Genomic DNA, 24,552 nt, shown 5'->3' with positions numbered 1-24,552 from the left:
GGACAGCTCCCAGGTAGCTAAGACAATGGCACCTGTCACCTCCGGAGGCTTGGTTTATAACCAAAAGTTCCCTGGGGTTTCTTCTCAAGCTGCAAAGCTTTTTGGCCAAGAACACTGCACCTGCTTATGACCACAGAGATACCAGCATCTACTGACATGACAGATCGCAGGAGTTGACACCAAAAACGGAGTCCACCCCCAGCTTTGTAATAAAAATCCAGTTAACAACAGACACACTAGGACATTTGGTGTGTTTCAGTTCCTGTTGTTTGCCTTGCTGCTGAAGAGGTCCTCTGTGGAGTCCGTAGCTCCATTTTTTTTAAAGATTTTATTTATTTACTCATGAGAGACACAGAGAGAGAGGCAGAGACACAGGCAGAGGGAGAAGCAGGCTCCATGCAGGGAGCCTGACGTGGGACTTGATCCCGGGTCTCGAGGATCACACCCTGGGGTGAAGGAGGCGCTAAACCCCTGAGCCACCCAGGTTGCCCAATAACCCAAGTAATTTTTATGAATGAGCAACAAGTGAAATGGGGTCCGGCCAGTGAAATGATCTCCTCAAGACCCCACAGCTTGGAAATAGGACAGTGCTCATTTTATGACAGAAATGCTAGTGGTTGGAAGACCTTATGCTTATTTGATCGGTTAGAGAACCAAAGCATAGAGAGGTCTTGCAGCTTACGGATCAGCTCTCCAACCAGTGGCAGGGCCAGGACCCCAAACCTCCGGCACCAAGTTCTTACTGTTGACTGACCGCCTACTTTAGGAAACCATCTCTGCTATACACACACACACACACACACACACACACACACACACGGTTTCTGGGCCTGGGCAATCTTGGGCTCATTCTAGTAGGAGCGAGAGAATGAAGCACTAGTGGCTCTCAATCCCAGCCACACCAAAGAATCCTTGGGGAGCATTATGATTTAGTTGGTCCATGGTAAGGTGACCAAGGTGCAACCAGCAGTAAGGACCACCTCAACACATGTGTTTAGCAAAGGTGGGCAATCATGCAAATGAAGCAAACCATGCCATTGTCAGGTTTCTTCTAGTTTTACCCTTTTACGCTCTCCTGTTGGTGAGACAGACCGTGGGAGAGTCACCCATCTTTTACCTTCTGCCCTACTGACACCGGTTGCTCCATCTTAGGGTCAAGCTCAATAGTGCTACTAGTAAAAGCTGTTTCTGAGCCAAGACTACCAACCTACAGGGTCTAAGGCGCCTTACAGAAAAGAAACTGCAGATAAGCTGCACAGGGTGGCATCGCTCCACTCAGCTATCACTCCAGGAGACAGGCAGGCCGGCATGGATGTGGGGGGGCTAGCAGGAGCAGTCATCACCATCAACAGCTACTGTGGTGCTTAGCACTGACTATACTAAGAGGAGTAGGATATACGTTTGGAGGCCTCCAGTGATGTGGTGGAAGAAGGCAGATAAGGAAACAAAAAAGCTGAGGTTACACAGGCTCTATAACCACGAGTCTGAGATATGAGACTGAAGAGATGGCCATTGGGAAAGGTTCAAAAAAAAAAAATTTCTACCAAGAACCGGAAGGTGCTTAGTCCAAATATTCTGAATTTTCCTCTAGTGTTTCCATTTCTGTTTTATGTTTAGATACTTAGTCCAGATGGAATTTTGCGTATACAATCTATCATGTTCTTCTACCAATGTGTACAGTCTTTATACCATCTATTGATATATCAATAGACAGGAGAAACTCTTCGTTTTCTTGATAGATTTGAATTTGAACAGACCTTGCCTTCCTGAAATATATTCATAAATTAAATTGGTTTGGGATTACTTTGTTAGTTGGGTTATTATTCTTACAAGGTTTCTTTTCCTAGCTATAGTAAATAAATTTGGGTCATTACTGGTTTTTTTTCCCCACTGTGGTCTACAAATATTTAAGTAGGAATGTTCTTTTAAAGGTTATGTAGAACATAGTTCTAAGTCTCTGTCCTCCTGGTACCTTTTCAAATATTATCTTTAATTATAACTCTAGGCTTTCTTCAGTTGCTATTTGCATCTTTTAGCTTATCTTGGGTTATTAGCTACGTACAAAGTTGAAATTATCTTTTATATTGATTCGTCATTATTAAATGTAATTCTTCTTGCCTTAATATCTACTTCATCTGATATTAGTAGAGCTATGCTTTGGGTTATCATTCTCTGAATATATCTTATTCTATCTTATTACTGTCATTTCTTTCTGATTTAATATTTAAAGTATATTGCTTATAAACAGTGCAAGTTTTTTAATCCAATCTTTATCTTTTAATTGGAAATTTTTTACTCCATTTATATTTAATGGAGCCCAGGTACATAGTATTCGGGTTTATAAATTCTATTATTCTTTCTATTGTCCCATTTATTCTATATTCTAGTTTCTATCCTTGCCTTTCTGTGGTCTGATCAAGAATTCATTGGTCTCCTTTATAAGCTTGTTATCCATTCTTTTAAATTCTCATAGTGGGATCCCTGGGTGGCGCAGCGGTTTGGCGCCTGCCTTTGGCCTAGGGCGCGATCCTGGAGACCCAGGATCGAATCCCACATCGGGCTCCCGGTGCATGGAGCCTGCTTCTCCCTCTGCCTGTGTCTCTGCCTCTCTCTCTCTCTCTCTGTGACTATCATAAAATTAATTAAATTAAAAAAAAAAAAGAAGAAACATTGTTTACAAAATAAATAAATAAATTCTCATAGTGATTTTTTTTTTTACTTAGTCTAACACGAATTACTTTTAACATTTCTTAGACAATGGAAAACTGTAGACTATTTTAACTTCATTTACCATGTCTTTCGTGTTTTTTCCTATTGTCTAATTTTAAGTACCCTTCTAAAACCTGTAGGACCTAAGAGTTCTAGTCACTATTTCCCACCTATTGACCCTTTCTGTTGCCTTTCGTTGCTTTTGTCATTTCCATGATTCTGCCTGAGTTCAATACTCCTTACTTCTAAAGAATTTTAGAATAACCAGGTAGTTTTCTTTCAGTTTGCTGTTCTAAACATCTTTATTTTTGCCTTCATTTTAAGCAAATTTTTGCTTAATACACAATTCAAGGTTTCTACTTCTCCAACTATTTTTTTTTTAAGATTTTATTTATTTATTCATGAAAGACACCCAGAGAGAGAGAGAGAGAGAAGCAGAGACAGGCAGAGGGAGAAGCAGGCTCCATGCAGGGAGCCTGATGTGGGACTCGATCCGGGACTCCAGGATCACGCCCTGGGGCAAAGACAGGCGCTAAACCTCTGAGCCACCCAGGGATTCCCCTTCTCCAACAATTTAGAAGTGTTATTCCAAAGTTCTAGCTTATAGAATTTTGTTTGATTGTGAGAACTCAGCTGTCAGACCTACCAGTGTCCCTTAGAAATCACCATCTCTTGCCACCCTCTGCTGCTTTAGGATTTCTTCTTTGTATCTTAGCAACTTTAATGTGATGTGCATAAATGTGCTTTAGCTTTGGTTTTGCCCTGCATGGTGTTTATATCCATCCTTTGTTATTCAATGCTTTTGGTTAATTTAGCAACATTCTTGGCCATTATTTTTTCCAGTGTTACTTCTTCCACCTTCTCTCTCACTGACACGTTTCTTGGACTCCAGTTTCACAGATGGGAGAAATCTTACCCATGGTTATGCCTCAAACAACTTTTCTACATTTTTTCATCTTTAAGCCTTTAGTCCATCCAAGTAGTTTTATTCCTTTTTCTTCTGGATTAATCATCCTCACCCCACCTACTTATAATTTGCTGCTCAACAAATGTATTATAGCCCTAAGTCACTGTATTTCCAGTTTTAAAATGCCCATTTGATTGTATTTAGTTCTCTGGAATGATTCTCCATGTTTTCACCTGTTTTCTTAAATGTTAATCACAGGTGTCTAGATAGTTAATCACCTGGGATATTCTATTTTCTGGGGTCTTTTTCATTTTGGCTATTAGTATCCCTTGTATTTTTTTATTGAATATTGGACACTGTTTAAAAAAATGTGAATATTCTTGCTCAGAAAGAGGTGCTTTAGCGTTAACAGGCAGTTACAATAAGTGCCCTTAATCCAATCAAGGATGGAGTTTATTTAAGGCTGACTTTTCATAAACACTGGTGTTTAGTTTATCCTTACACCTAGGGTATATTCCTTCATGACCTCAGATGAAAGCCTGAGGTGTTCTCAGCACTACGAGACTGCTACTAACTCTTCAGCTACTCAGACTTTCAGTCTATCCCTCTAACAGACTGATAGATGACTAACTGGGAAATAGTCTAATACCTTCTTTCTCTCTTCCCTTCACTCGAGAATCTTAATTCCTGAAATCCTGGCTAAGTATCCAGAACTCCAAATTTTGTTCTTTCTAAATCTTGGAGACAAGGTTTTGGGCCTTGAGCTCTGCTTTATTAGAAACTAGTATTACAGACCTCTTCCTCATTTGAGATTCTTCATTGCATCTTTCCTCATCTCATTTTTCTCCCATCTTTGTTCCTTTCATATTTTTACATTTTTTTTTAAAGATTTATTTATTTACTTGTCATAGACAGAGAGAGAGAGAGAGAGAGAGGCAGAGACACAGGCAGGAGCAGGCTCCATGCAGGGAGCCCGATGCGGGACTCGATCCCGGGACTCCAGGATCGCGCCTTGGGCCAAAGGCAGGCGCCAAACCGCTGAGCCACCCAGGGATCCCCTATTTTTACATTTTTAAAACACAATCTTCCTACCTCTGCCTTTTGAGAAAGAAATTCAGCCTGTCTATATCACTGTCATGATTGACAAAAATCACTTTTATTCTTCCCATCTTCTACTTCAAGGATTTTCTCTGTAACAGTTCATTTTCCTTATTTCATGTGTTTACTGACTTGTATAAGATCATCCTTCCCTTCACCCCATGCTAATAAGTTTGAATTATTTGGCTTTTCTGTTCATTATTGCAGTTCCATCCCAAATCATTGCACTGATATCTCTCTTAAAAGATCATAAATAATCCAACGAGGCTGTTTTATTTCCTCATTCACCCTGAGTCTCAATTTAGACTTCTGTGTAATTTTAAGATAACTTAGTAATACAATAGCTTTTTAAGTAAATCAAAGAAATGGACAAACTATAAAGACATTGCTGACTACATAAGAAAGAATTTTATGACTAAAAATAGAAGCAAAATCAAAAGAAAAATTTCAGTGCATGAACAGACCAAGGGATATTCCTAACCTACAAAGAGGACCTGTATTCCAATCCACAAAAAGACAACCCAATAGGGAAAGAAATATGAATATGAACAGAAACATGAAATGGACAATATACGGAAAAGTGGACAACAGATAGATTGGAGAATGCTTAGTTTCTTCAACAGTCATGAAAATGTAAGACGATGTATTACCATTGTTTACCTAATTAGGCAAAATTAAAGTAAGTGGAAACACCCAGAGTGATACCCTGTGTATGCTATATCCTACTTGTGTGAATGTAAATTGTCCTTGGACAATCTAGCCAAAGTTGTTATCATTTGACCTACCAATCGTACTTCACACTGTCTTTCCTACAGAAAAACAAAAGTACATGTAAGGACCTTTAATGCAGTCATCTCAGAAATTAGCAGAAAAGTAAGAAGGTTGGATTATGGTTTGCTGTACTGGCTTTATCCTATTTACACAGCATTTCACAGCTCTTAAGAATATTGAGATAGAGTTATTGGATATTTGACTGGAAAAACATCCATGACCGTAAGTGTAAAATGCAAGGTTTCAGGGAGGTATGGATGATCTGAGCCTAGTCTGGTTAAATAGGAATGATTTATAGAAATCTTATTAGCAGGAAGAATCTGAGGACTTTACATTTGTCAAGAAGGGGAAATTAGGAAGAAGAAAAAAAAAAAAACAGCAGGATGGTTGCTTTTTCCCTGTAACCTTCTGTATAGTTTTGTCATGAATACTGTCAATGTTTCATTCTTAATCATCATAACATCTGTGCCGTGGGAGGGAAGGCTTCATGGAGAAGCTGGCTGACCCTCCAAGTTTGCTAGGATCTAACAAATGGCAACCTTGGGAACCACAGCCTAGATGACTCAAGTTTTCCTGCACTTGGTATTTGAGGTTTGCCGCTGCGTACCCCCTGCTTACTGCTACCAGCTTGGTCATTTTACTGTTGCCAAGGCTTTCATCCAATTCTGAGGAAAATGAACGCAATTACAAATCAATTGCACTTGCTATTTGTGAGCTTTCAGTGAAGAACTGATGACAGAAAAGATTGACGCATTAGATTAAGAATGACCCTAGGATTCTCTGGATTTCATCATCCTTCCAGAAACCCAATTCCCATGATCAGAGGTGACTGTGGCTTTGCTACGGCATATAAAATGAGCAAACCCTTTCTTCGCAACAATTGAGTTGCCAACACCATGTGAGAAGAGAAAATGCTTTATTCCCTGACTCTCTTTAGCAGGTAAAGGTACAGGTTAGCTAGATAAAGGACAATTTTTCACTTTGTCATATGATGGCAAAGACCCCAAATCAGAAATCTATTTGCAGGTCATGGAATAATTTTGAGCTATCATGGGTCCAAATAGAATGGTTTTTTTTCCTCCCCCCTCAAGGTTTCCATAGCTACTATGCTCTACATTACTATTACTGTTCTAATAGAATAAAGATCAGCTGTGTTTCATTAATTCAGAACCGATGTCCTCACAATAGACAGCTTCGCATAAACCCTCGAATGAAAGCTTTAGGCCACCAGGTACAACCCCTTGCCTTTAGGCAGGTCAGAAATTTACCTTCTTAGTACAGATTTATCAAGAAACTTTGGGGGACCGTGAAAATAATAGCTCAGTGTAGTTTTATTTTTTTAATGGACAATTCGAGCATTTTTTTTTTGTCTATGAACAAATTTCCATCTTGTATAGTTGGCTGGACATAGATCTTGGTTATAAGCTAAAAGTCTGGAGTCAGACAATCTGGTCTGTTGTTCCTAAGCTGTGTGACATAGGGCAAGTTACTACTTTCTCTGCACCTTAGGTTTCCAATGAATAATTATAGTAACAGGACCCAGGTCACAGGGTTTAGTGGTTGAGTAAATCTAGTTTGTGTCCTAAGTGTTACAACATGCAAACTTTTCTGTACGGTTTTTGGTATCTTCCTAACAGATTAGTGGGATTAGCTTTTGTCTCTTTTTACAATTTATCTATGTATTCCCAATGTGTAACTGGTCATTTGACCTTGGTGGGATCTGTGTATGTTCTTTTCTTTAGGTCTTCTGAATTTTGAATTACCAGAATTGCCTTTCCCACTACAAAGTTTAAAAAAAAAAAAAAAAAACCCTTATTTTTATAGGTTTCTTTTCTTTTCTTTTCTTTTCTTTTTTTTTTTTGGTTTTATATTAAGTCTTTGAAGCATCTAGAATTTAACCTGTGGTTTTATTCTTGCGACACAGCTACTTATACCTTTTATTTCCCCCACTGATCTGATAGGTCACTTTATCATAACCCAAGGTCCCATTGATATTTGGGTTTATTTTTGAACTTGTTCTGTTGATCAGTTCACTCTTTTACCCAGAGTGTACTTTCGTTTGAGAATATATAATGGTATTTATTACCTTAGATCAACTCCCTCATTCTTTCTCAGACATTTCATGACCATTTCCACTTGCTTTGAGTTTTAAAATTGAGCTTCTATCTAGTTTCGGGGGGGGGGGAATGATCTTATTGAAATCCCATGTAGTTTTATAAATCAACTTTCTAGACCTTTCGGGTGGTGTGACTGTGTACTTTTTTGGTCTTTTCTATTTTTCTGTGTGTCATGAGCAGGCTCACATTCTATGTAGAGTGAGGCAAATATGTATAGACAAACATAACTACGTAAAATTTTAGCATTTAGAAAATCACATACACATTTAGGTCCAAGAAGAACAATAGGATAGGATAGAAAAATTAAGCATAGTTCAGTATCTTCTGAAAAAAAATACTTGCAAAAATCCAAAGTGAATCAGCTGAGCAAAATGCTCTTAAAACCAGTGTTCTATTGGCCTTTATATGCTGGGGCAGATTCCCAGCTCCACTGCCTGAAACAAAGACTCTAAGAAGTCCTTCTTCTGGGATTCTCTTCTCTGGGACCTGGCAGGTTCATGCCCAACTCCCTTATCGCCAGGAGTCAGCCAGCCTAGGAAGTGGAGTCCAGAAATTGATGAAGCAACCAGGGCAGAAAGTGGATGGGTTACCTGTTCTCTTTGCCACTGCTGGGACATCTCAATGTAGGCAAGCACCTACCAGGACACAAAGGCAAAATCGAAGAATTAATCTAACTCTTCCTTTCCTTTGGTTTATTGACTCATTTTCTCTCCTGGATAAAAAATGGTCTTTTTTTTTTTTTCTTTTTGCTTCTGCCATAATGCACTGTCCTTTCCAGAAGGCTAGGTTGGAGCTCTGGGCACCATCTCAGGCTGCAGGTGAGTGGGCCAGTGTCTGGGAGCTACCAGCTTGGAGCAGGAGCAGGGCTGCTCACGGCCACATGGAGATTGCAGTCCTCCCCAAGAGTATCGCAGCACCAGACAGCTGCCAAGTGGCCGGCCATACTATCACAGCCCTGAAGTAAAGGCCCTGCAGAGACACCACCCACTCAGCCCACCTTCTCTTGGCCCTTAGAGTGCCATGATCCTTTCCCTTTTCTCCTCCTACAAGTATAGAATTTAGGAACCTTCCCCTGCTGACCAGCACTTCATACTTAGAAATATCACAGAAAGGCTAGGCTCTTGGTGGACGTATCCTTGGTTGTCCTTCAGCACACTTGCCCCTGGGTACAAGGCCATTTAATGGCCCATGTAGCTTGAAACCTGCCAGAATGACAGCTGACTTCTTTCTGCATGGCAGACTCAGCCATAGCTATGGGACAATATGCTCAGTAAACCAGCACTTAGCATAACTCTCTGGGGCTACTGGAAACTGGTGAGAAAAATTAAGAAGTGATTTGGTGGTAAAGAAGTACTTTATGCCTTGTTGGTCTGCTGCTGTGGCCTGCTTCGTGGGCACTTTGGCTCTTTTGAACATTCTATCAAGGCAAATGAAGAAGGAAAGGAGAGATGAGACTGAGACTTCTGTTGCTTCTTGACATTGAGAGCAGAGAACTGGCATCATATACTGCCCCTTCCTGCCCATGGGCTGTGTCAGGAGTCCGCAGCTTATGGAGGCTTCCACTTTCTCCAGATCCAACCATCCTTCCTGGGCTAGAAGATAGGTAGATAGATAGATAGATAGATAGATAGATAGATAGATAGATAGATAACCCTCAAGTCACATGTTACGGTCAATCATCGCTAAGTTATCACCAGCACCCTTCATGTCCTAGTACCTGTTGCTTCAGTGGCCTAAAAAAAACCCAACCCTGGATCACTCAGACCAATAACTTACTGTTATTGCACCCACGTAACAACCTACAGCTGCCGGAAGAAGTCACACGCTGAATCCCATGACGCCACATAGCTCTGGTTTCCAACTTTGCGTGGTCAGTGCCTTGGTTTGTCCCTCCTGGACCTTTCAAGTTTTTTCCTATTTAAGTTGTCTCAACCTTAGACCTCCATTCTCCAAGCATAAGACCTTATCCTGTTCTCTTCTATGAAAGGCCATCAAGCCCTTTTCCCTACTTCTACTTTCTAATTCTGCTTTTGTCAGCTTCCAAGCAGGTATTCCAGGACTATCCATATTCTTCTCTACTTTGTCTCTACTTCCTATCCTTCCCCAAAGCATTTTTTTTTCCCAAAGCATCTTTGACTCTTCCTCATCCATCTCTCTGATTTACATTTATTCCCCTAAAAATTCTGCCCTTGCTTGCTCCATCTTGTCACGTTCACACCTCAAAGCACCAGCCAGCTTTGGCCGCCCTTCTCTTTACTGTTCTCAAGGTCACCAAAGCCTTTCTGCTTTCCAGTCCTATCTAGAAGACTTTAATAATGTAGTCAAGTAATCCATGAATATGTTCTCAATGTGCGAACCCAGTGGCCCAGACTACAGAGAATGCAGAGTCGCCCTTCATCTCTCCTGCCTTTCCAGGCCCGCACCGCAGTTGGAACTAACCTTGAACCCCACCATCACCATTCAATACAGAGCATAAGCAGGAGAGGAGCAAGGAAGTCACACCCAGCCAGGCTCCCTCAGATTTCAGCCTTTTTGAGAAGGCCCCTCGGTCCTCTTTCACTAGGATACCCTTTGACTCTGTTTGCACTTCAAAATGCTCCCTTCAAACCCTGCTGACCTTTGCTGCAGTTTCTCTTATTTTGGCCCTTCCTTCAAGTTGTTTTTTCTAAACCAGGTCCCATTTGCTGTCCTCCATTTGTGAATTACTAAGAAGAGCACACTCTTTCCATGGGTTGCTCTAGTTGATTAAACACGACAGAAATGCGCTGATCACAATCAGTGGAAGGAATTTGAGGATCATATACACACGTGTCTGGATATTGTCCTGATTCAAAAACGTTTCTCATTCTTTATCTACGATCCTTTGATGTATTTAATTCTATGGATTGATCGCTTTCCAAACTATCTCTTTCCTCTGCTCCTTTATTAACTCTCAGATGAACCGCTGGAAGTTTATGTGAGGAACTGTATTTACAAGCTACACTCAAATGGTTGAGACACGACCAATTCCCCCCACATTTAGGGAAACCACTCAGTTTACATATTTGATATAAGAACTTTGGAAACTACCCAGGTTATAGTAACCCGTGGTTTGTTTATTGAGGGATGCTTTCTTAAACTTCTAATAGCACAACTAACCTTTTTTTTTTTTTTTTTTAAGTTTTTTACTCATTAAAATTTCATCTCATCCAATGAAAGACACTCAAGCCTATCTGGAAGAAAGTTGATCCTCATTTGTTTTGTTTGGTCCCCCTGGTTACTGTGTCTTTGTTTTAGGCTCTAGCTACTGAATCCCTAGTAAATGCCGGTGATGTACCATAAACCGTGTATCTGTGGTTTCTCTACTCGGCGGGAAAAGAGAGGTTCCTCATATCTCCCATCACCACCCTGTGCCAATCCTGCCAGCATTCTTTTTTTTTTCCTGCCAGCATTTTATTACGGCTCCAACCACTCCATTTTGGCATCACCATTCTTCGATGCATAATGAGCCATTACTTCTTGGATCTTCATGATGCAAATTTACCCACCCTGAAGACCCTATTTCTTTTGATTTGTCCTCTAAAGCCATTTACCAAGGAATCAGACACATAGGAGACAAAGTATGAGTGTAGTTAGCCATATATAGAAGCTCAATTTGTTGTTTGAAGGAATAAACGAATGAGAAAAGGATATAGGGAGACTTGGAAGAAAGGGTTGGGGAAATAAAGGAAGGGAGAGAAATGGGGTTTCTTGAGAGACTCTTATAGTTTTTCCCTGACAGCAAGTCATCTTTAATATGTCCACCTATGCCAGCTGTTTTATGTACAGGATCTCACTTGGCCAAGTACAGCAAATGTGTATTTGCATACACATCTCTAGCTTTTTCAGTATTCAGATTTAATGTCCGTTTCCATAGAAACAGGTCTGGCAAGGCTGGTTCACAGAAGCTAAGAATGAGAGACATAACATGAGAATTGTGCTAACTTCAGGCAAAAGCTAAAAGTCATACTTTTGTCTTTTCAGTAACTTGGTGCTTTAAAGTCAGCAGGAGGGAGCCTTATTAAGTCAAGCAAGAAGCATTTTCATTTTTATTACTGAGGGTTCTTTTTTTTTTTTTTTTTTACTGTTTACATTTCTCATAAAATTGAAAGCAATTACAGAACAGTGTTAATAGGCAATGTTCCCCAGGGGAATGGAAAACTTTCAGATTCTGGTTATGGTCTTCTGAACAGCCCCTGCCCAGCTCTTTCCTCAGCAAACTATCTTAGTCACCGCCTGTTCACCTGCCTATTTTGAGGTATTTTATGGTTTAGCCAAATGTTAGGAGTATTACACTTGAAAAACTCAAACAATAAGACTGAACTGTACAAGTGAAATATTTCTCTAAGCATCTCTAGTAATCATTCTCAGACCAGTTCCTGAAACTGTGGAACAGACAAAGTGCTAATCCATAAATGAAGACCATTTCACCCGTGGGCGAGAACTTCTTTCCTGCCTGTGAAGGTGGACTCTTCTGTAAGGAAACAATGGAAGCACAATAAGATTGCTGTAAAATGCATATGCCTAGGGCCCCTTCCCAGACACTCTGGTTTAGTAGCAATGGAGAAAGCCAGGATGTGGTTTGCCTTATGGAGCACTGCCTCAACTATCAGGTAGAATTTGAGTTTTTTTTTTTTTTTTCATGGATATTCTCATGGACTACTTTGCATGTTCTTTTCAGCTTTCAGATTTGCACATTGCATGTCCGTGTACTTGTAAGGAACCTATAAGCATTTCCACTAGTAGTGAGCAGTTGTTCGGCCATGCAGAATGTACCAGGCTTTTAACTTCTTAAGGGTAGGCAGGAACCATGTCTTACTTGCCTGTGTTCTTCACCATTAGTACAGTAGGTGTTGGATAAATGTTTGCAGAACTGACCAATGAGCCAATCCTGATTTCCTCAGTTTTGGTTTTTTTCTCCCCCTCAGTTTTCATTTCGATTTTGTCAAGGTAATAAGGTACCTTCTCACATAAAGGAGTATCATGTTATTTGAGAGCTATCACTGCCCATCAATAACTACTAGAATTTAAGAAGAAAAGTACAACTGAGACGACATAACTAATTTCCTCGGAGCTCTTTGGAAACCATTTAGAAAATCTTAAGTCTCACATGGGAGTTGTGTAGAATTAAAATACATTTTGATAATCCTTTCCAGCTTTATAATTCCGTTTTCTACTCTTGGGTCTCAATACCTAAAACTGTCAGCAAGCCTCTGAACAACGGTGCTTTTGTTTTAGTAGCCAAGAATTCTACTTCTAGGTTTCCATTCAACCTTCAGAATCATACTCAGAACCGGTTGGGGATCAAAATATGGAAAAGCACTGAAACCTCCTACTAGCTCGACCAAACTACAGTGTAAGCTGCAACTCCTATCTGTGCACCTATCTGAAAAGTTTACCAATTCTTCATAATTATTTTGAAACAGGGATGGTTCTTGGCTGAATAAGCTAATGCATAGACCCTATGGAAAGAGTAACACTAAACAGCCTATCTTCAGAATATTTCGCTTTTACTTTTTCCATAGTGGTTGAAGGCAGAAAAGACAATTGCTTATTTAGCACCCCAATCACTGGCTCAGCAGCCTGAAACAACAAGATAGAAATAGCAACAGCCCAGGTGAGGGCCAAAGAGTCAAAAGTTTTTTTGTTTTTTTAATTCAGCACCAGTTTCAAGTAAAATTGAATTGACCATGATCATAAAAGAAGGTAGGATCTTATGACTGATTTCCTTTTGTTTTTCCAGCTGAAAATTGACCTAGTTAGTTTATGGGCTTTTAACAGATTTTTCACGAGGCTAAAATAAGAAATCTGAAATCAGATTGTCTTCATAGTTCTTTAGGAAGCTTTTTCCACATTAGTTCATGCTAGAAAGTTAAAGTCCAAATACTCAAAGTTGAAATAAATTCTTAACAATGTAAAAGGTCCTAAAAGTTGAAAGGGAGGAAAGAAGAGATGATGGGTTTGGTTAATTTAGTAGCAATAAACTAAGCATTTTAAAGTGGTCATGAAGCACCAAGCTCTTCTGTCCATGATACATTGCCATTCAGAGTTCAGCACCAGGAAGCAGCTACACTGACAGGAAGAGCAGCGTATTGACACCCAGGCAGGTGCGCTATTGTCCAGCTTTTATGAACACATGGGCTGTGCCCACCTCCTCACTTCAGTGAGAAGTTTGGACTACTGAATTCCTAAGCTCCTGATCAATTGTACAGTCCTGTGGTCTGTAAACTGAACCCTGAAGTCTTGGCTCTAAGTAAGACTATGTAAGGAGAGCCCAAGCAAAACTTAATTGGAATCGAACACCTCTAAACTGATTTAGCTGTATTTTGTGTTAGCCCAACTTAGATGTAATTCATCAGGTTAAAATTGAGTATAACTGATATAGCTCCAAGATAAAATCTAGCTCAAAACCCCAAAAGGTAGCTAACAGGTCACTATTCATAGAGACCTAAGGTATTGAGCCAACCAAAACCTTTCCTGTTAGAAATGGTTGAAATCATTAATCCTAGAAGTATTTTCATTTGTCTCCCACATAGAATATATTTTAGCACACAACCTACATGCAATTCTCTATCCTGATACTTTTATAACTTGTATTAATTCATTTCTATTTTTCCATTACCAGCTCTATTGTTAGGATTTTAATGGCTACAACTTATTCCCTCATGTTGGTAAAGCATCATCTGTTAGCTTTCCTTCCAATTCTGTTTCTAGTTTTGGTCTAAAAGTAGTTCATTTGGCATTAAATAGCATTTGCTTTATTCTGTCCTTATCGTCAGCTAGGTTTTAGTTTCATCCTTTCAGTTTCACCTGCCTGGAATTTCTTCAGGTATATTTACTTTGGTCCAAATGGTTACTTCACTGTTTTCCTATTTAAGGAAGTCTGACCATTTTTAGAAGTTGCTTTTATTTTTAAAAAGTCACAAATAAAGGCATGTATTTTCTTTTAAAAAAAATTGTGGCAGGGCAGCCCGGGTGGCTCAGTGGTTTAGTGCTGCCTTTGGCCCAGGGCCTGATCCTAGAGACCTGGGGTCGAGTCCCATGTCGGGCTCCCTGCGTGGAGCCTTCTTCTCCCTCTGACTGTGTCTCTGCCTCTCTTTCTCTCTCTGTTTCTCATGAATAAATAAATAAAAATCTTTTTTAAAAATTGTGGCAAAACAATGTGTCATGTCACCAATAAGTATATAGTTCGATGGCATTATATTCGGAACCTTGTGCAACCATCAGCACTACTTCCAAACTTACCATCCCAAGCAGAAACTGACCGTTAAGCAATTCTTCTCCATTCCTTCCTACTCCATCCCCTGGTAACTGCTAATCTACCTTGCCTCTATGAATCAGTCTTTTACATTTCATAGAAGTGGAAGTGTATTTGTTCCATTGAGTCTAGCTTACCTAACTTAGGTTTTCAAGGTTTATTACACTACCTATTAAAACTCCATTCCTTCCTATAGCTTAATAGTCTATTGTTAGGTATAGCTTGTTTATGGATTTGTCTGATGGTAGACGTGAGTCATTCCCACCTTTTGGCTAACGTGAATACTGCTGTATTGAATATTGGCATACGCAGATCTGTTGGAGCCCCATTCTCAATTCTTTTGTGTATCCACCAAAGAGTGGAATTACAGGCGGTATTCTAGATTTATTTTTTCAAGAAAACTGCTACTTTGTCTTCCACAGAAACAATCCCTCTTCACATTTCCATCAGCAACATAGAAGGGCTGCCGTTTCCGTTTCTCCACGTAATCAGCAAAAGTTAACCTTGCTTTTTTATTGCAGCCATACCAGTGATGTGAAGTAGCAATTCATTGTGGCTTTGATTTGTATTTTCCTAAGAATTAATGTTTCATGTGTTTTTTGTTTGTTTGTTTGATTTTTTACTTTTGTGTATCTTCAATTTCTTTAGGTCCTCTACTTTTTAATTGGTATGTTTATCCTTGATTTTTTAGAAATTCGTCACATGTTCTGGATATAAACCTTTCAGAGAACATTTGCAATCCTTTTCCCCTATAGATTATCATTTTATTGATAATCAAAGTTAAATTTGTGCACATTGAGTACATTGAGTCCAATTTACCTTTTTCTTCTGTTCCTTGTGCTTTTGGTGCTTTATTTCTACCACTTTTTGTTCCTTTTATCTACGTTTTCTTTCTAACTCCCTTTATATTCCCTAAGGTTTATCACCATAAGTTATACTATTGTTAGATAGTAATTCAACCAGTTATTGAGGATTAAAAGGATTTACAGAAAGTTGTTTTCCTATCATTTAAAGTATTGAAATTCTGTGTGGCAATATTAAGAGCAGTGAATAATTTTTTCATTTTTAGAAATGGCACTATTTCAGTAGCCAGTAAATGTTCATGTAGTTTATAAAGGACCTTTGAATCCTTCAAGGATGAAGAGCCACCCTAGACTTCTTTGGGGAAGTATCTGTAGATAGATCATAAAAATGTGGTGTAGAGGATGAAATAGGAACTCAGGCAAATGTGGGGAATTTAAGATACACTATACCCGTGAATACACTCTCAAAAGAACTAGGTATGATAATTATGCATTTGATGGTGCTAATTTCTTTATTCAAGAGGTAAAAGAATCTAACAATATTTTAGGCAGGTGTTAGGTAATCTAATTCCTTCAGTTGGAGTTTGCTTTTGCTCATATGGTGGATTCTTCCCATTACAGGATCTTCTAAATAGTTATTTGTTCTTGGCCATGCATTCACCGTCAAAGACCTTATACAAATATTGTCTCAATACCAAGCTGTCAGAGCTTTGCATTCTGTTTCATCTACAGATTGCATTTCCAGCCGCACAGCAGCCTTCAGTAATTCCATTCAGCTTGACTCTCTGACCCAGCTCCAGCACGTTTGCACTCCAAGGATGCTGAGCTTTCAGATTATGCAAATGTTTTGTGCTTCCTGAAGTCTGACCTCTCTAGGGAAAAAGAGGTCCCCATAGCTTTAGAAAAATGGAAAGACAACACTTGAAAATGGGAACAATTTCCCTGATTTTCTCTTAAATTCACAATTTGTACTATCTAGGTTTCCAATTGCCTAGGGAAACCAGCTATTTAAGAATTGACCATCTCTTTGCGGTAGACTGAGACAATCTAATGGAAAGGAACCTGAGCTTAACAGACCCAAACTCTTTATGATGAGCAGCAAGCAACCAGCCCCTTGCTCCAGATGGAAATGTTATTGGTCATCTAAGTTTGTTCTCCACTCAAACATTCTCAAAAAAGATACTTTAGAGGAGCAGCAACTCAGAATTCTGTGGAGAATCGTCTCCTCAGTTTTTCTTTTAAGGTTTTAATTCCAATGTAGTTAACATACAGAGTTATATTGTCTCCTCAGTTTTATGCTATGCTGCACATAAATACACCAGGCTCCATCACAATATTGATATAAATTGACAAGTGGTAAATGGTAAAACAAGAGATTAAGCAAAAAATGACAAATTAGCAGTGTCAGGGGACAAGATAATGGGGTTGCCTTCACTTTCTAGGATAAAGGCCGGTTGGCACCAATTATAAGGTAGATAAAGTATTGTATGTATAATCTATGCCAGATACTTTGCCCACCCTACATCTAGCATATCGTAAGCATTTTCAGAGTAGCAGCTGTCAATGTTATTAGTTCCAGGCAGCAATTATTTAGAGTATATATGGAAACTGTTTAATGTATAAAACTATATATAAAATACATAAGAAATATTTTTTAAAAAGTTCTTCTGTTTCTGGACTCAAACCCGTACTACTTAGAAAGCTTCCCCCCAAATTAGTAATGAACCAATAGGACATGTACCTTCAAGCCTTAATGTTCCTGGGGAAGCCTACCTGACCAATCCTCCCTCCCCAGAGAGGAAGAAGCCTACCTCCCCACCTCCCCCTGTCTACTTCCCACCCATTTTACCCAGCTTATTATCTTCTATTGTGTATTTATGTTTTATCTTCAGCTTCCCCACTGGAAGCTATGTCCCATGCGGGTAGGGGTTTGTAATCTAGCACATGATCAATCTCCAGCCCCAAACAATGTGTAACCACCCACAGTTGGTACTCAGCAAATTTGTTAAAGGAGAGAACTGAGGCTCAAAGAGACGGAATATGTCAGCAGGATTTCTTAACAAGGTAGGATTGGGACACAAAGGTAGGTCTGCTGACTCTATTACTATTTCCACCGTATGTCACTTACTTTCAGAGCCTCTCCCTGCCCTAGGCCTCTAGGTACATGTTGTGAGCTCCGCCTAGGAGCTGAGAGAGCCCAGGAAAAGGAGGGATAGAAGTCTAGGCAGAGGCTGAATGGGTCTGCTCTGCAGGTAAATAGACCACCTGATCCAACTGTATGTGTGAATCAGCCTCTTGGGTTAGTAACAGATGCACTTCTCTGAACTTTATAAAAGATGAGTTTTCGGAAGTCTAATCTCTCCAAGTCAGGACTTCCCATAGTAATAAACACTTTATATAGAACTTTAATCTACAAAGCAATTTCTAAAACTCTCCCAAGTGAATCCTCTTAGGATTTCCAGGATGTGGGCAAGATAAAGATAACAAAACTTGAAAATAATGAAGTATGTGAGAATGACAGCAAAAAGGGCTCATGAGATGGCTGGAAAGCCCAGAAAAGGTAACCTGCGTCTGAGCATCCCAGTGTTCCCATCACTGCTAACAACTTTGAGGACTTTCACTCTAGTGTCTGCGTATCCTACTGTCAGTAATAGATGCCCATCAATATCCAATACATGAGACATATTTCTACTCATAGCACAAGTCTGTATATATCCACGTACCAAGATTTCCCTTGAATCAAGTAGTTCCATAAAGCTATCCATCAAGTAGCCGCCATAAATGTGTGCTCTTTAAAACTAAAAAATGAAACTAAAATCTAATCCCTCACAGGGTTACATTTTCAGTGTTCAGTAGACACACGGCCAGTGATGGCTGTATATCCCACACAGATATAGGACACTTTCATCACAAAGTTCTACTAGACTATGCCACTCTAGATGTAGCCCATGTGACACAGGACCATTTAGAGATTGCATCTCAATCTGATAGAGCCATAATAGTTTCATATGGCACTCTGCTGGCAGCCCCGGTGCTAGAACTTGTGCCTAATAGCTCTTTGACACTTTTCTCATGAGCTTTGAGCAGTTGCTTTATCTCGTCTTGTCTTATGGGGCTACTAGGAATTTTCTTTTCCATCAGGTCATACTCACTGACCTTGAGTCCTCAACAGCTGAGCCTCTTCCTTCGCCACCTAGAATAGTTTTTGTCAGCTAGCTGACAGTTCCTGGCCATGTGAGCCTTAGGACAACCTACTTTATTATCATCTCATTCTTCGATTGAGAATTTTATTATCTATGTCCAAGTTAAAGTTACAGATTAACTAGAAGGCCGGAAGATGGGGAGGGGTAGCAAAATATTTTCTAGTATAAATGGGTCAGATACAGAATTAGGAGAACTTGAATTTGGCATTCGTGATTAACCTGCAGACCAGTCCTATAACTTCTCTCAAAATCTCCTTTGTTGTCATTTGTAAAAGTATAGAAATATTCACATCTGCTGGAGGGCTACAGGAATATTTTAACAGCATGAAGTAGAACTACATCACTGTTAGATCTTGTTGAGAAATTAAACCCAGATTCTCCAAGCCCAGAAAACCATTCCACAAAAGGTAGCCAAGGGTTATTAATGAAGCAGCATTCATCTGGATGTGCTCCACATCATAGGTAGGCAACCTAAGAGTGCCAAGACGAGGAAATCTCACCCTTTGGTACAGCCAGGCAGATACAGCCTGCTACCTATGTGATCTCAAGTCACTAGTCCTCAAGTTTAGAGGGTTTACCAGCAACATTTGTCACACAAAGTTCATCTTAAACTCACCTGGTAATTGTGGTGACCATCTGTATTAGCTAACTGGCTGTATACAAATATAATTTTTTTTGTCTTTATGACAGGATATAGTTTTGTAACTCAGAGGGAGGTATTGGCCAAAGTTAGGCTCCCACCTTCCCACAGAACTTGGTAGATGTAGTATCTCTTAATAATTACATTTCAAAAGGATGGCTCCCTGGTACTTGTGAAAAAGCTCCCTAAATCTAAAGACCCACAATAGGCTTGTAAGAAGACTTAAAACTCAACAAGGCAGAGGAAGAATTTAACAGTTACAATTTTATAAAAGCAAACATCCTAAGAAAAGGGAGATGTAGGTCTCTCCCCTTTTAATTAATGAGAATTAAGCCTTTGGATTGTCATTTGTATTTGCCCTGCAGGCATCCATACACAATGGGTTATTTCACATCTGTATCATCAGGTATAATGAACTTTATCTAATTTTTGGTAAAGTAAATCTGGATTAAAGAATCTAAAGTGCATATTAATTTTTACTCTACTGTGCACATAATAAACTAGACCAAAGCAAACTGACCAAAGAGAAAGTTCAATGAATCAGGTCTTTGGGATCTTCCATTCGGTTGAAGAACTGTATCATTAGTGTACTTCTGCACAAAAGACCATAAGCCCAAAAGCAGTTTAGGCAACTTTAATATTTCCACCAATAATCTATTTGATGTTATTTGTAGAAATGTCATTTTGTAGATCAAATATATGAGAAATATTTGTAGTGTAGTGATACTTAAAGTTTTATTCTATGAACCAAAGAACATTATTTTTTTTGGATGAGTTGCATTATAGGCCTTATTCTAGGTCTCTGCCTCATTCATTAGGTTATTGAAAAATCTATGTAACAATTATACAGTTTCACCACCTTTGTTGTGGTTTAGGCAAACTAAAACTACACCATACTATTTCATAATAGTTGATTCTAGTAGGTGATAAAATTCAGTCAGTCAAGAGTCCTAGCATTCATCTCCAGAACAGTCAGCTATGGTCCACATAGTCTAGGTTTCATGCTCATAGGAAACGTTAATGACCATCAAGTAGTCAGAACAGTACCAATATTTTTATATACTCATTAAATATATGTACCCGTTAACCCAGTTAATTTGTAGTTGAACACATGAATGTTTAAACACTAGAGGCTTGATGCATTATTTTAGGTATTCAGAATTCAGAGGTAGGAGTTATCTAAGGTCTTTTAATAACTTTTCAATGGTTTCCCATTTTTCATAGGAGGAGTTTGATATGCATTCATTACACTTAGCTGCTAAGTAATTCCTTCTGGCCCCCAGATACCTGCCCATTTCTCCACCCTCCCTTTACCCCACTTCTTCCTTATTGCTCTTCAAATCTGCCTAGAATTTCCCCACTTACCAGGCTTGCTCTTACATCAAGGTTGAAGTATTTCCTATCCTACCCACCATTCACTTCACTTTCTATTCCTTTAGGTTTTGACTGAGTTTGTCAAGTGGTATGTTTTACAACTGGACCCATTACCAGTTAGAGGACACTGAGTTAGTGGACCCAACCTAAGTCATCTTAGGAGGTTAAGAGAAGCACTAACAACTCTATTTCCCATTCACAGTCAGCCAAATTCTCATTTTTCTTCCTATTTCTGGGGTTTCTCATTAGGGGGCTCTATGTTGTTGAAAGCCACTCTTGACCTATCCCAAAGTGAATTCTACAATATCATTTTCCAGCTAATTTTCCTTATTCTGTTTACATTTTATTAGACTTGGTACCAAAATATAGTCTATCTTCCCCAATAGACTTGGAGCCAATCTTACAGTGCCTATCTCTATACCTCTGATTGTGGTACCTACCAGCAGTTACTTAATGATTTAAGTAATATGCAAAATCCCTATGGCTCCGCCTCCCCAAAGACCTACTTGCTATTAGTCTATTTCTTCCAGTGTGTGATATGTTTCAACTGCTTGGTTCAAAACTATAGATGTATTGCCTATCTGCTATGTAGTAACTGTTGGGTGTAAGTCTATGTTCAGAAGAGAATTTCTTTCATTGTAGTCACATCTGACAAGGAACTTACTGGCCCTCATCTGGTTCTCTATGTTGCATGCTTGGATAGAGGTCATTTAAGTCCACAGCTAATTTATTATGTAAGAAACTAGGATCCCAGACCACTGACCCAGAAACTAAAGGACAAGCAATAGCAAGACAATCTATTTTTGTCACAAAGGAGGCTGTCCCCATGTATATCCAGTATTTATCATCTTGGGCTCTTTGGCAATATGTAAAATGTATAAAAACAAATTGATTTTACATGGGGAATTAGTGATAAGGGAAGTTGGCAAATAGAAATTAAACCAGAGAAAGAGCCTCTTCAGAGGAGCAGAACAGGTTAAAAAGATAAATAAATAAAAATTTAAAAACAAAAACAAAAACAAAAAAACAGCTCTTCTAACTCTTACAAGGGTTATTTTTCCCCCTCTTTCAAATGCTAATTTACACATAATCCATTCTACTTGCTTCAATCCCCCAAGGACTTCTATTCAGGTTAAGGTTTTAGTAAGAAATAAAATCTAAGTTTTATTAGGCTTAAGTTCTAAGTTACTAAGTTCTAACTTACTAAGTTACTACCTCTTCCAGAAATGCGTGCTTTTTAGGCAAAGTGCTGGGGTGGGGTGATGCTTGATAGATACATCAGATGGAAAAAGTTTAGGATGGTAGGAGAGCTAATGGAGAACAGGCCTTTGCAGTATCTCCCAAGCTGTCTCCTAGAAGCAGGTTCACTCTGCAAACAGCTGGCTGCGGGGTGGAGGGTAGAGGGAGGAGAGGAACTCTGTTGCAGCTCCTTGTTGCTGAGGCCCATGTCTACAGGTAATGGAAGTTTAATAATGGTCTGGGAGATGCGTGAAGGAAAATTTTTACAATCTCAAAGTATGTCAAGGAGAAGGAAGCTGCTTAGGAAAAAATAAAAACCGCATCCTTTTGTACATCAGCCCAAGCTTCCAGGTTTCAGAAATGCTCACACTCAATAGGATTTTATTTATCTTATTTATTCTCCTTCTCACTTCTAAGCTTTTCTCTTCCATTTCTCTCTGAACCTGGTTGCTTTTTCATTATTTCAGTTACAGTTCCTCTAAGCTGTTAGGAAATAACTAGGACCTTTTAAAAGGATAAATTCGTGTATTTTCCCCCACTGTCAGCTTCCCATTCCTGCTTACAACAGAAACATCTGGCAAGTCTAATTTTAAATAATCAACTTTTCCAATATGGTAATTAAAAGATATAGATCTGAATTTGCATTTATTTGTGGAAATTCTTCCTGCGAGCCATTCATTTTTCATCAAGCGCCCTGTGCTTTTCATTACTTCCTTCCTCACCTCCTCCCCATGGTCACCCTACCTGACTAAGCAGCCCTATTTCACTCCAGGCTCCCGCTCCGTGAATGTAAAACTATTAGCAAATGTTAATAGTAACCCGTCAGACTTCATTATTTCAGTAATGGAATCTGTCAGTCAGCCACCGATGGCTGTTCATGACCACTTTGTTGATAAATAGGGGGTAACTTCAACAATATTCATTTTAAACAAATAAAATCTGTTCTGATTAAGAACTCATTCTGCCCAGTGGGAATCCAATTAAGCCAGCTTCTGGAGGAAGGTTCGTTCAGCATCTCCCCACTTAGCCATAGAAACCTAGTTTGATTTCTATGAAGCTCTCCTCTTTGGAAGCAAAGAAGTCTTGTTCTTCCAAAAGAAAGGGTGATGGCTCTGCTCTGCGGGCCCAGCTTGCCGCAGACCTCCCTCTCTCAGACCCTCACACAACCCATATATACAGACCCACCCACTTGCCATATCACACACGATGGTTGTTTTTCTTTGGTTTGTTCATGTTACCGTTGGGGGGGACCTTGACTTATGGAGGTTTCCATGAATTCTATAGCAAAGCAGATTCTGGTTCAAATTAGACATGTAGCCAGGGGTGACAGTCAAAATATTTCCACCGAAAAAAAAAAAATATTTCCACCAACCTGTATAATGCAGACACCAAACAGTGAGAATGACAAATAGGTAAACAAAAAACATGATTTGTAGCTGATGGAAGTGCTCTGAATGCACAGTACATAGTTCCCGTTATTATGAGGATACTATTTAGAGAAGGTATTCAAGGAAGTCTTTTCAGAACATTTCAGCTGAAACTTTAAAAATAGATCAGCTGTAGCACATCTTGAGGAATTGGACAAATAAATGATCGAGAAGATTTTGTTGCAGATACCCGATGTGGGAATGAAGTATGTCCCACCAGTTCTAAGTCCTAGTATTTTTTTTCTCTCTCTCTCCACATATTGAATGCTGATGTCCCTTCAGAAGACAGAAAGTGGTTGTACAGAGTGGACCCCCGTGCCTTAGTACTGATAGGAAAAGGTCAAATGACGTTGCCACACATTCTTTACTACAGATGGAAATTGGACTGGCTGTTTCTTGTGGTGAAGGCAACTCCTAGTCCTTTAGTGACTTCTGACTTTAGTGAGATGGAGAGCTGGCCACTTGCACTGCTTTTCTCAAAGCTACTCCTTGCCATCACCCATCTGGCGCTGTCCTTGTCAAGTGGCCTACCGTCAGCGGAGTCAGAGCCCTGAGTGTCACTCTTGCCATCTTGCCTCCCCAAGTCCATGGCTGTCCATGGCTGCACCTACGGTCTCATCATCGCCTGTATTGGCTCCCCATTCATCCCCTCTGCTTCCATGTGGGACCTCAAGTTTGCACAGGAACAGTACTACGCTATCTTACCCGGTGTAACTGACCCTGCCCTCCAGTACTCTTGTTTGTCCCTTGTTTAAATTCTAAGGCACAAACGTGATCGGGCCTCTCCTCTGCCAACCACCTCATTAGCTCGTTCCCAGTCCTATAGGCACAGAACCAAGATCATGCAAGACCCAAATCATCCCCTGCCTTCCTCCTCCACCTCAACCCTTCTATGCCATCTGCAGTTCCTCATCGCCCTCTGGTCTCTTTCACCAACACACTCCTTTCTGGAGGACCTCCCCCTGCTTTAGCACCCCACCACCGCGAT

General features: G+C 39.7%; 1 protein-coding gene across 4 annotated transcripts in view; it reads left to right on the top strand.

The window, feature by feature from the left end:
* HTR2A (5-hydroxytryptamine receptor 2A) overlaps positions 1 to 24,552 on the top strand; it is a 60,793-nt gene that overhangs the window by 5,899 nt on the left and 30,342 nt on the right. The gene's annotated exons all lie outside the window — the stretch shown is intronic.

The sequence above is a fragment of the Canis aureus genome, chromosome 17, assembly GCF_053574225.1.
Source record: "Canis aureus isolate CA01 chromosome 17, VMU_Caureus_v.1.0, whole genome shotgun sequence".
Lineage (NCBI taxonomy): Eukaryota > Metazoa > Chordata > Mammalia > Carnivora > Canidae > Canis > Canis aureus.
This window is presented reverse-complemented; position numbering and strand designations above follow the sequence as displayed.